The 13,880-nt window shown below is 44.8% G+C and overlaps 1 protein-coding gene across 1 annotated transcript in view; it reads right to left on the bottom strand.

The window, feature by feature from the left end:
* The window catches only part of Mgl (low-density lipoprotein receptor-related protein megalin), a 40,798-nt gene that overhangs the window by 25,302 nt on the left and 1,616 nt on the right, over window positions 1-13,880 (bottom strand). The window lies entirely within an intron of this gene.

The raw sequence follows: 13,880 nt of genomic DNA, 5'->3' as shown, positions 1-13,880 counted from the left end.
GGAACTGCCGTTTCTAGGTGTAACCGTTGCGGAGGATAGGATTCTTCTGGGCCTTTTTTATTCCTCTCTTTTCTTTTTTTTTGTTTCGCGAGCGAATCCTCATCCGATGAACTTTCGCGGCGGCGTTTATTTCGTCACCTCGCCCGCGGTCCGAGATATCGAAGGGTGTATTAACAATCGAGCATGATTGTGCAGCGAGGCACCAACTTTCCACCCGTGGAATTTCGGACTTGTGTCGTAACAGGTATCGCTCAACGTATCACACACGGTTAGAGAGAATTTTAGATCGACATTATTTAGATAAATTACTTTGTATTTAATTCACCTTAACGTTTTGAAATGCGATCGAGGCCGATCTATATTTTTTTTTTTCAATTGAAGAAACTCGTCGGGAAAGTTTTGGGACTCTTGAATGCAGTGACACGATGAACTTTTCGATTCTCCAGATGCGAATATTAATTTATTTTTGAATACAAATTACTCATTTGTAGAAATTATCATTGAAATGGACGAGTCGAATTAAACTCTGGCGATTTAATTTCTTTTCACAGTCTGACGCAAAAATAAAAATGATTACTTCTGGATGGGAATTTAATTCGCAATTTTTTTGTTTTGTTTAATATATTTTGATAACGACAGGAATATTGCAAGCAATATTTAATTTCTTGTCTTAATCGTCTTTTCTATAAATGAATCTTGTTCATATTTTTTTTTTTATTTTTAATGGAAGATAGACATTATTCTTCATTTTTAATAAAAGGCAGTTGGTTGTTTTCCGGTAAAAATACTAGCGTCATGAATTAATATGAAATCTTAGAAATATCAGCCGCAAAAATCTTCTCATTAATATTAATACGCAGAAGAATAAGTTAAATATATGATTGATAGTACAATGAAACCGATCGTATATAAAAGATACGTCGATCAGAAGTAGTTTCGATTACAAGGCAAAAGTTTCCTGCTTTTATTTTTCCCGTCTATGGTGAATCGAAAAGCAGAAATACTAGAAAAGATCTTAACACCGATGCGAGACTCACGGGTGAAAATTAAGATCGCTTCAAAACGTCTTCCTAATTGCGGTAATTTACGCGCTCCATCACAAATGCAGAGGCTAGATATAATTAGACGAGTATGTAGATAGACGGATACGTAAACGTTCACATAATCTTTATAAATTATATGAGTTATATAATATCGCGTCTCTTTGCATAACGTTGAGATGGTTTCTCGGGAATCACTTTTCTTTAGAGGCGAAAATGAGTAATTAGTTTCCACGCCGTGTGTCGCGGAAACGTTTCGGCGCGGCTTGATAAAGTTGCTGCGCAGCATCCGCGAGGTGTGATAAGAAGAGGCGCGATAACCGGCTTGTACTCCGTCCAGGTCGCATTGTTCGCAGGTGACTTTTTGTTCATCGGCTGAAGCGGGTAGAAATTTGCATAACGGCGCGGCATTTTTCACGAGCGTCGTTATGTAAATGCCCGCCTATTAATATTCGAGTGTCGTCGTCATCGCGCTGCTCGATGACGCTTTTGAATTATTAGCGGTAATAAAGATAATAATAAGCGCGCGCCATGCACGTCCCGCGATGTCAATCGTTCAAAGAGAGAAATCCGGATTTATATCGTAACTCGCACGTTTTTTTTTTCCTGCAAACGCGAGCGTGTCGTCGTTTCCTGAACGACAGAAACGCAAGACGGCCGTTGCGAGAAACGAATAATTTCCGAAACCTAACGAGATTCGAGAAAACTTTTCGCAATCTGGCGCTCACCAGAATTTTCAAAATAATAAAAGAAAACTAATAAACGACTGACGCGCGAAATTAACATTTGACATTTCGCATAAAATTGTAAAAAAAAGAAAAAAAAATTATTAATGTAAAAGTTAAATAATTATATTAATTGCACAATTGTGATGATCGCGACAGTTTTTCGTTTTCCAGTATTTTCATGAAATGGAAACCTTTTAAGAAACCCGCGGCCTGAACCTTCTTCTTTCTTTCATCTAAATTCCGTATAAAGAAAAATCATTTGCAACTGTCCTATTTAAGTTAATAAGTTTCCCTCGATTGTATCCACGCGGCTTTTTTATTTTTTTTTTCTTTTTCTTTTTCCAAGCCGATCTCGCGTTATGAAAGGAAAACTGATCTCCTCGCGTAAAAGGACCTATCGCGCGGTGATGGCAATCGAGGTCCGTTTACGGAGACTTTCCCATCGCGGGAGGATCCTTGATACATTGTCCTTGGACGAGAAAGCGATCCTGCGCTGTGCAATCGGCTGACAACGTTGTGATTAATGCTTGAAAAAGAGAGAAAAAAAAAAAAAAGAAAGAAGAAAAAAAAAAAGAAAAAGAAAAAAAAAATCGGTCACGCTCAGATGAAGCATGTGATATACATATAAAATAGAAAATGTCGCGTCGGGCGAAGTTTTTCCTCCGCTGCATACCTTTCAGAGCATTCGTTAACGCGAACGTGCCCTGAATTCAAATTTCAATGTGCCCTGAAACCTTCTCGCAGGTACACGTAGAATTACCCGGTCGCTTCGAGGCCGCGTTCCATGCACCGCGCGGTTCTCGCCTCCGTATAACGTTACTACTTCGGCGAGTAAGCCCGTACATCGTTGAAGCTAGAGAAAGTGACGAAACAGAACGCCAGTTTTCCGCGACCTCTCAGAAGCGGGGCGATCAATTTTCGAAAAAATGATATTAATTCGATACACCGTCTCGGGTCTTAATAAATAAGCAAATCGGCATTTCGGATGCGGCGCATAACCGATCGATCATTTTCCGCGACGGCGTTCGATGCAGAAGCGAAGCACGTAGATCGCTGGGATCTGCGAAGGAAAGTGAGGAGAGCACGGAGGAGGTGAGAGCTTGAGGTGTGTAAGTAAGCCACGTTCTGTGTATGTGGGTGCCTCATCATCGCGAGAGAAGAGACTAGAGAGAGAAAAAGAGAGAGAGAGAGAGAGAAGAAGAAAAAAAAAAAAAAAAAAAAAAAAAAAAGAAAGAAAGAAACCGGGAAAAAGAGAAAGAGAGAGAGAGACGCACAGAGGAGGCTGTGAGAGGTGAGGAGCGGCCGCCGATTAGGGGAAGGGAGACAATGAGAGTAGAAGAGAGACGCTGATGGCACTAGAGAGGAGAGCAGAGGAGAGGAAATGGCCCCGGCTTGGAAGTGCAGCGTTCGTGCCAGGCTGCGCGGCCTGGTACGAGCAGAGCACCGACGGCAGCCGGGAGGGAATGTGCATTGCGGAGTAGGAATGCAAATATCGAAGACGGATAGTCGCCCATGATACACCGCGTGCACGAGATTTTTATTTTTTTCTTCTTCTTCTCTCTCTCTCTCTCCCGCCCCCTCCTCCTCCACCCCGCGATATTTATTTTCGTATTGCACAGATCCGGCACGCGGATCGTTAGATCCGCCAGCGGAAACCGGGAAAGCCCCCGCGCCGCGTTCGCAATCAATTTTGAACATCGCATTCCGCAATTTATTGCTCCGCTTCGCCCGACGTTTCATTCAGAAGCGGCCTGCGGATCTCGCTGAGAAATGAAGCGATGCATCAAATCTTATATGATGTGAATTGAACAATCTCATAAAGCGGCGCGGAGGCTTTTTCTTCGCCATTTAAAGTCAAATGATAACACGGTGATATTTCAGCGCGTAGAATTCCGCGCGAGACACCGGGGGGAATTATTAATTCGCTTATCGTTGTCTCGTAAGGTTTGCCGTTACATTTAAGCGATACGATTCTCTTTAAATACCGCAAGGTATACAAGTGGATGATTAAAGTTTTTGGCATTATTATTTTAATTTTTTTTTTGTCTTTTGCGCTGTATAGTATTAAAAAGAAAAAGTTGTATATAATAATGCGTATAATTTTATTGTGCCGGTATCGTAACAGCGATTTTTAACGTGCAGAATTCCGTGAAAAATGCAAGAAGCGAGTTATTTTTATTTTATAACGTTTCTTATCTTCAAGCTTTGCCGATAGAGCCATTTCAAAACATTTTGCAACAACTTAAACGAATAAATATCACCGTGATTCATTGTATAGAAACGTGTAAAGTATTTAGAACCGATTGTTAAAGTTTTTGCATATTATTTCCCAATATGCTTCACATTTCGTTTTAATTGGTATCAAAATCGAGTAAACCCACCTACGTTAAATCACATCGGTTGACATTTTAATGATATTTTATTTCGCTTTACTTTACGCTTTATCTCATCGCGCCGTTGCATAATCAAATTATCAATTCATAATTAAATCCACTAAATAAGCATTTTTTATCGTAACACACTCACCGCCGACAATCATTATAAATTTAGCTGCTGGTAAAAAAAAAAAAAACTTTTTTTTTTCTTTTTTAATTAGAAATGTGCAACCGCGCGTACGTAACGCCATAAAGGATCGCTCAGAGGCGAGATTGTGTTGATTGATTATTTAGTATCAGTCATTTAGTATCAGTTGGCATAATCTGCCTCGGTATCGGGCGCAGATGCTCAACAGGCTTCAACAATGTGATATAACGTATTGTTAAGTAACGTATCGGGCACGCCATGCCGCTCGTCCTATGACATCGGCACGCAGCCGCGGCGTTCACCTTCGCGCTCGCGTGAGAGGCGGATGCTCTTTCAGCGGCTCTCTCGCTCGTACCAGACGGTGCAATAGCCAGCCGGCCTGTACCGCTGCGTCGACACGTCGCCGGCGTCATACATGCATACGACGATGAGCGGGACGCAAGGCGGGGTGCCGGATTCGAAGAGGCCGAGCGCCGACCTTAGTCGGTACCAGGCAGAAAACAGATCTTATATTGACCTTAACTTAATCGCCGGAGATAGTTTCCGCAAGGTTTCCGCTTATCGCTCGCCCGCGTAACGGAGGATCGAGCCCGTCCCATTGCGCGAAAAAAAGCCGCCCGTCCGTTATCGGTGCAATTATTTATTGGGACCGAATCGAGGCTCGAGGCTCGAGGCGCGAGCCGCGCGGCGCCAAGCGTGCGCGACGAAGATCGGCCCCCGTGCATCGTTAACGTATAATACATGCGAGGCAACTGGTGCAGAGCGTTTATCGTATCGTAGTAACGGCTAGATGACAGATTGGGTTCTTAGTGGGCTTAATCAATATCTCGAGGTCTCGTTGCGTAAAGGAAAGAAGTGTCTATCTTTGCCCTACATGCCAGATGAGCGAGGATATTACAATGCAAAGTCGAGGAATTCAATGACGAACACCTTCCACCGCGCTGAAGCGAGAGGTTCCTCCGCGGCTTCTTAAGAGAAGCGTAAAAAGAGACGACGTGATTCCCTGCACTTTGCACACGTCGCAAAAAAAAATCAAAAAAAATAAAAAATTACATTTAATTGTACTCGAGTATATGTTGCGTTCGTGCAAATATTAATATTAATACATTTCTGTAGATATGTACTTTGTGCGGTTGATATAGCGATATCTTTTTACGTTACGTCAAGTTATTAAAAATGTAATCTAATACATTCAGCCATCGTCGCGTACGCCGTTGATAGGAAAAGGGACAAAGTGCAAAGAGTAAACATGTAGGAGGGACACGACTTTCAGACACGTATTCCGCGACGCGCGAGTATCATTTTCTAATAATAATCGGAGGAGATACGGAGGAAATCAATTGCAAGCGATCAGTTACAAGACAATTGTACAAGTCGTCGACGCGTCCAGAGGAACGTTCGGAGGAATTGGTACAGCACGGCCTGGATCGCTAATTGGATCACTCAGATCAACGAACGTCGTGCGACACATATATTGTCGGCAAGCCTAGTGTCATTCAGCCACTCGGCGTACATCGGGCTCGTAGTACGTGATACAAGGCCACGATGAAATCCCCCGATTGATAATCTGCCGAAGAAAAATCTCTCGCGGCGCCGATTCCCATCCTCCTTTCCGCGAGTAGGTCAATAAATTAATAAAAATCGTTTAGAACCATCCGAAAGTTGGCCAGGTTTTGAGAGAGAGAAAAAAAGAAAAAAAATATACGAGATACCCAGATCGTTTTTTCTCCATTCGTAACATTTCAATTGACTAATTAGAAGTCGCATTTTAAATTTGTTTTTAATTATAATTAATAGAATTTTTTTTTTAATTACAGGGAAGACTGTAGATGGTCGAATTAAGCAGCCCACCGTCGACAAGCGGAATTTCGTGAAAACTCACGGACGATGTGCAACGAACGGCCAAGGGTGCATCGACACGCGAGGTACGTGCAATCTCTAAGTCGATTGTGAGAGAATTAGCGAAACGTTTAAGGTAATTAACGCTTGGCGTGCTAATGCCCCGGTCGTCTGGGCACGTTACACGTCAACGAACGTAGGCGCGATTTTCGTTTCGAACACTTTCCTACGGAGGAAATCGACGCGGAGGCCGATTTCCGAACGTACCGGAGCTGGCAGAGCGCGAAATAAGCCGCGTCGAGATATAATCTGAATCCCGCATACTTAATATTACACCGTTGGGGGCGACGAGCATCGAACTCCCCTTTCCTGCCCCCTTAGCTTTTCGACTCCGACGTAACGTCGTTCAGAGAAATAGAAATTTCGTTCTCTGCAGTCACATCTTCGATGTACGGGCCGGAGAGATGAAAAACATGTAATTACAAAAGCACGAAATAAGTGGCTGGCAGCTATTAGTTGTCATTATCCGTAACCATTGTGGGAAAAATGATTGTTTTAAGTGGCCGCCGAGCGATCGCCGATTATTAACCCGGCGCGCTGGAGAGAAGCAACTTTTCGGATTTCAGCCGCGGGAAGTTCGACGAATTTCTCTTTTTCTTTCTTCTCCTTTTTTTTATTTTATTTTATTTTATTTTTTTTTTTTTTTTTTTTCATTTTTCTTTCCCGAGTAAATTCGATGTAGATCCGGCGTCATTTCCCTTCGGGCCACCCGGTATGGCGAAGCGACACGTCGCACTCGCAGCGAGATCTGTCGCCGCGCGATTTTCGTGTGACTCTTCGGTGCCATTGACCTTCCTTCGTTTCTGTGCCACTTCGTCGCGTTAATTCGATCGATTGCGCACCGCAAATTATCGGGCGCGCCTCGTATTCTTATCGTGCGACGAGATCTCTCGCATAATTTCAGCTTCTCCCCGCCGGGTCCGAATCGGAGATTCCCGAAACGGCTCTACGCGGCGATTTTTATCCGCGAAACTGCCTACTTCTCGAAAAAATATTCAGCCGCCTGCGTGCCCGTCGATCTTTCTCCTCTCGTTTCGCGTTTCGCCACGCTCGGGCCCGCCGCCGGGTCGAGTAGATCGCCGACGAAAAGAAAGAAAAAGAAAAAAAAGAAAAAAGAAAAAAGAAAAAAAAAAGGGAAACAAAAAAAATTCATCTCTCATGACGAGGTGAAATTTTTCGACGCGGGGGAACGCGAACGCGGCACGGAGAACCGCATCCGGATCGAATTCGGATCCGCGCGTTCGGTTTACAATTTTATTATGCAGAAAGCATGTAGGTTTGCCCCAGTTCTCGCGCCTAACCGATTACGCGAAATTAAATCATTACGTCGTACGGAACACATTTTTGTGTCACGCTCCCGCTTACATTACGGATGCAATAAATTTTACATCGACATATCGCCCGATGACGAAACCCCCCTCTCCCCCCGCCGCGGTGCTCGTTTCTCGCCCTTTCCTTCGCCGCCACCGGTTTCGCCGGGAAAAAACGACCGAGGAAAAATCGTAGCGGGACACCCGTTATGCAAGCGAGTTACATTGTAAACATTATATCACGAGCTAATGCGGGATTGTCATTGCCGTTAAGGGGATCTCCTCGCCTTCCTCTCCGCCGCCGCCTCCTCCGCCGCCACACGTTTATCAGCCCGGCACACGTGCAGGCCTCGCCTTCGATTTGCCGCGCTCGTTCGAGCGAGCGCGAATCTGCATTCGGTCGGGGTTTAATGTCCTGCAATTCGGCGTGTGTGCGTGTGCAGGTAGGCGCACTCTCCGAGAGTGCACGCGCACGCACGCACGCACGCACGCACGCACGCGAGGTGCACGTTCGTGAGAGGCAACGAAGAATTCGCTGAGTATAGAGCTCCTCGTCCGCTAGAAGAAGCGAATCTAGACTGCGGACGCTGCGCGCGTATATACAGGGTGGCGCGATTCGAGCCCGTTGTGATCGATCGCGGTATCAAAGGGCAAAGGGCCCTACATTGGCGTCTCCGACCAACGTCCTCGCGGTTTTTTCGGGTCCTTAACGAGACCAGAGTTATCAAGTCTTTAACAAGCAGGCGGCGGAGACTCGCTTTCGAGGACCGTCTTCTTCGCGAATGAATCTTCGTTTAAAATTAACTGCAATTTGTTCTCAATGCTTTCAGAATTAATATTCGTCTAACGACGAGTGAAAAATATTTATGTAATAATTTTAATGATTACGCGCTGCTAACCTAATCAACGAAAATTTATGACGGTAGGCGGAAACAAAGGGTTTGAAAGTAAAAAAAAAAAAAAAATATAACACAATAATAAATCAATTAATTAATAATTTTTAAAAAATGAGAATAACTCCGGCGCATTGGCAAATCTTTCTCGCGATTGATTATGTATCAGTGACAAATATTTATTCAAAGTCACCCCTAAGAGAAAGATTACCCCAGTAGCGCAGATAACAGATAATGCGAGTGCATGAATAATTGAATGAGCGAATGGAACAATGGTGCTCTTTGTGGACACGCGCCATTCATTAAGAAATGTCGTTGAGCGGTATTTTCAACGAACAGCTACGTACATTCGTTATCTCACGTCTGGCGCGACCAGTTCTTAGACGAGAATTTTTCGAAGAGACACTTTCAAGGATTCGCGGCCGTGCGATCACTTCCAGAACCGCAGCTTTGTAACGCGGCCTAATTGAATTACAAGATTACGTTTAATCTCCCGATTTAATTAAACGGCGGAAGAAATAAAAGGGAGCTTCAATTTTTAAGCGTGGGATTGCCTCTTCAAAACGTTAATTCAAGATCCAATTACCGGGGATACTTAAAGGTGAAGATAAAAGAATTGCAACGGTGTACGTCGCGGCAGATGTTCGTAAAATTAAAAGTCTTAAAAAAGAAGAAAAAAAAAAAAAAAAACACGCTAGAACTATAATCAAGGCTCTCCCCCTTCACCTCTCTCGTTCTCTTTCTTTCTTTTTATCTCTACTTGGCAAACACTAGGCCGCGATTCGTTGAAACACGAAGAGCCGTTATACTCGCGCGCTACGAGTTTACTTCTGGTCCCGTGGGTGAAAGTTGATGTTTCCCACGCGGGGTTGGCATCAATTTGCCATCGGCCGGAAAAATCCGCCGCGATCTCTCGCCGATATGCAGGTGACCCTCGGCGGTACGGTAATTCACGGTAAATGGAATTATTAAAGTCATCCGACAAGTGGAAATGTACCGTTTTCATCGTAAATTCTACCCCATGGCGTCGCTGCTCGAATTGCGAATGATATGATAATCGCGAGGATCCGCGGCTGTGAAGCAACTGGAGCTCGCGAGGGATGCAGTTAGAGGAATCAGGAGATGCTTTACCGAGCATCGATTTTTAGGGGGAAAAAAAAAAAAAAAATTCCTTTTTATTGCTTTTAGAAACAACTTTGAACATTTTTCTGAAGAGAAAAATCACGTGAAATCTTCTGAAAAGATCTGAGAAGATTTTTTTCATCAAGAATTCAGATTCTTCAAATCTTTTAAAGGCATCTCGAGCTAGTCGCTAGAAAGGATCTTGGATTTCCTTTTCCAAATAAGCTCTGTAAATCGTGCAACGCGTGTCTTTGGCGGCGTACAACAATGCACCGTCTATCAGACTCGTCCGTTACCTTGTATGCGGTCAGTCCGTGAAATCGCACGAGGCAGTTTGATAAACGTTTGTTTCTCTCTCTTTCTGTCTCTCCCTTTCTCTCTATCTTCCCCCTTTTTTTTTTTTGTGACGAATCATCCGACACGTTCCTCTTTATCGGACAATTTCGCGATACGCTCGCATACTTCCTGCAATCTGTCGGCTTAAATACGCGGTAATAAAACGTACTCCATCCGAATCCTCCACTACAGATCTGCAGCGCGACTCATTTCTTTTTTTTTTTTTATTATCTTTTTTTCTTCTCCCACCGAGACAGATTAGATACTGCAACGTATAATCACGACGAATTCGTTTTTCGACGTTACCAGCGCGGAAAAAAGCGCATTTTACGCCACGCTCTTCATCGTAGTTCAAGAATTATTTTTACATTTATATAATCTACATTCCCAGAGTATAAATTACTCCAGACCTCTCGGTCTCTTTCGATTACAAATACAGATATAAATCATTACGTCAGAATAAACATAGTAAAACTAATCTCCACGGCTTTTAAACAATAGATAACCTTTCGACGCCCCCGCCGTTTCCGCGGAAGAGCGCAAATTCGTTCGGGCGTAATTAACGGCGCGGCGAATTAATTCAAGTCCGCCGCCCAGGGGGGGCCTGCAGCGGCTTGATGTATGCGCGCGGAGAGAGGCGGATCCATTTTTTCTTTTTTTTCTTCCGCAGGTGCGAAGGTGTTCGCGCGGATGTCGGGAGCACGGGAACGTGCGGGGACACGTAATTGTGCGTGCCGCGTTGCGCGGGTATATGCGTACCGGGTGGTGCGATCGCTACGATTACGACACGACGGCGATGACGACGACGATGACGACGACGGCGAGCGCGACGTGCCCGCTGGAAAGCCAGGATCCCGCTATACGGTCGGCCGCTAGGCCGAGGTGAACGAACCTGAGCCCGCCTACTGACTTTACCTGCCAGCCGCGAGGAGAGCCCAGGCTATCTCACCGCGAGCACGAACACGAGGAGCAGGCCGGGAAGAAGGACAAGCCGCCGTAGAACGGGCGGTTCTTTCGCTTCCTCGCGTCTAGAAAGAAGGTGAGACGGAGAGAGATAGAGAGGAAGAGAGAGAGAGAGAGAGAGAGAGAGAGAGAGAGAGAGAGAGAGAGAGAAGGGTCTCCTCCTTCACCTATAATAAATTTATTCGACGCCTTACGTCTGTCCGCGCCACGCTGGCCATCTCGAACGGGCGCTCCCAAGGGCCCATAGGCCTTTGAAGTCGCGCAGAAACCTCGTATCAATGAAAGTTTGCCTTCGCGCGCGACGTACGGGCCCGACAACGTCCTCGCTCGAGGACCGTACCGCGGGTAAATTCCTCGAGTCCGGTCAAATATTGTCGCTCCCTCTTCGCGAATGGTTTTCCTCCGCTTCTTTCGCGGGTGAGCGAGGCGTAAATATTTGAGTCATTCTCTCTAATGTAACGCGAAATAAATATTTGAACGCACCGTCGTCGTTCTGCTCCTAGAGGCGATAAATGCGATCGGTCGCACGTGACGGCGCGACGTCTGGACGAAATCGCGGCAGCCGCTGGCTGATCGTCGCTCGAAGACGGCGGAGCAACCGCGGAAACTGCAATTCGATCGTTTTCTATAAATAGAAGCGGACTCCGCGCAGACCGCCGCGACGATCCGGAGGTCGTCGATCGCCGCATAATTTTTTTTTTTAATTTTTTTCCCCTCCCCTTGCGTTCATCCCGATCACGACGTCGCCGTTTGCGATTTCTTCTTCCTCGTTTTTACGAGAGTTCGCGCTTTCGGTGGCCGCACGGCGGCCGTTGCCTATCGGCCGATCGTGACTTCGTGAGTTTCCGCCGATGCCGCTACTCGATTTCGTATTCAGGAAACGTCGTTTCCTCCGACCGCAAAAAAAAAAAAAAAGAAAGAAAATGTCGTCCCATAAGAGAGACGTGAAATTTCACTCGGGAAAATTTTGGGAGAAAAGCATGGAGATTGAAAATTCGGAAGACTATCTCTTCTATTCGTGCTCCCGCTTTCGATCGCGAATTAGAATGCTTCGCTTATCGAGAAGGTCTCGCGGATAGAGCCAGTTTCATAAAGCGTCTAACCTTGAGATACATGTATAAATAACCAGTCCAGTAAATATAGCGCTTGAAAATAATCTATCGTGCTTTTCTTGACCGACGATAACTACTTTGACGTTTGTAGAAAAAAAAAATAAAATAAAATAAAAAAAGAAAAAAAAGAGGAAGATGTTTGCGGCAACTCGTGGCGTTTCGTGCCAGCCAAACTGTTATCGAAAATTAAAGAGCTGCTGCTTAATCGGATCTTCGCACACGGAGAGATCGGCTCTAGATACGTCAAAGGCCCACGACGACTCCTCAAGGGGGAAAAGAACTTTCTCGCCTTGCGCGAACGTTGCGGGAATCAGAGCTTGCAAACTCGCGGCGCTCTCGAGTACGAAGGTCGTTTCGTTGACCCACTGATTCGTCCCACTTGTCTCATCCGTGGCCCACAACGGCGTGCACACGAGCTTTTTTGTAAGGACTAAAAGAAACGCTCTTCTCGAAGTACAGAAAACGGTCGCCGGGAAGACCGACGTGAAGAATTTACTTCGTTGAAGCAATTTTTTATCAAAACTTGTGAGAAAGCTAGCATTGAGATTAAATAGAATTTTTTTTATCTTCAACTAATACACGTAAATTATTTAAATTATTCTCGGCGAAGGAAAAATCGCGGAGAAATGTGATAATTACTTTAGATTCTGACAAACAACCGAGCAAAGGTTCTTCTTTCTTCTAGACCGCGAAACGAAGCAGCGAAAAAAAAATAAGAATAAGAAAGAAAGCGTAGAAATAAAATTAATTGAGTATTTTTCCTTTCTTTTAGGACGCGGAAAGAACCCGAGGGTAGGATCCGATAAAGTTTTTAAGTGGCCGACGCATTCCGGATTGAGTAACGAGTTCATAGAGGAAGGTCAGAGATTTAATTTAACCGATCGTGAAAACATATTGATATTTATCCGCCGGTGTTATCTTAGCGATTGAATGTGTGCCGCGTGCGTGAAAAAAGTACGAGTGTGGACGAGAAGAGGAAGAAAAAAAAAGGAGGCTCTTCATTAATATTACTCGCGGAACGGCATCACGCGAATCGGCGACGTGTAGATTGCGATCGAGGCACAACACGTCTTGTTGGAATTGCGCCGTTAAATTTTTCGAACCCGTCGACGACAACAAACGGCAGGTGAGCCGTTTGATTGACGTCGCGTAAACGAAAACGGATATACCGAGTTTCGCGAAAACGTTCGATTCGTATTAAATTCGTATTAAAACGTCAGTCTCCCGAAACTCGGGACAAATATAGCTTTCACGTCATCGCGGCTCTCAATAAATTCGTAAAAAAAAAAAAAAACCATGCAGCGTGAATATAGATCTCGATAATAAATTAAGGATTTCCTGCGGATATTATTTTTAGACAATAACGTTTGTCGATTTTACAAACGAAGGACTGTAATTAATATTTAGTTTGCAATTTAACATGTTTAAAAAAAAAAAAAAAAAAACATTTCGTAAACTCGTCGACGTTGCATTTCCGCTTCTTTCGTAACATTTTTTTTCCTTTTTTATTTTTCCTTCGTTAGGTCGAAGTAACCTGGACGTATATCGGGGGTATCGGTAGATCGGATAACGTAAACACGCCCGCTTCTGATATTCGACGTGTCGGAGATTACGGGGAGGTATACATCGCAGCGTTTTATCTATCCCGAAACCATCTCGCTTTTCTTCGCGCGAGCAGCTTACAATCCCCCATGGGTTGACGAAACGTGAAAGACAGGACCCGTCGTTATCAAAGGCATTGTTTTCCCCGGGCGCGCAATCCAAACACGAACGTTGTGTCATACCTTTTCTCGAAGTCACGCGAAACCGGTTTCTCACGGGGAAGCGCCACGATCCTGGCGCAGGATGATCGGCGGGAAATATGTGAAAACTCGGGGTGGAAGGGGAGAGAAAAAGATCTCGGACGGAAGAAGACGGAGCCCGGTTAGAGCGATTCGGCGACGTTTTCGGTCCC

The sequence above is a fragment of the Cardiocondyla obscurior genome, linkage group LG14, assembly GCF_019399895.1.
Source record: "Cardiocondyla obscurior isolate alpha-2009 linkage group LG14, Cobs3.1, whole genome shotgun sequence".
Taxonomy (NCBI): Eukaryota; Metazoa; Arthropoda; class Insecta; order Hymenoptera; family Formicidae; genus Cardiocondyla; species Cardiocondyla obscurior.
Note: the sequence above shows the minus strand (reverse complement) of the source record. Positions and strands in the feature narration are given on the sequence as shown.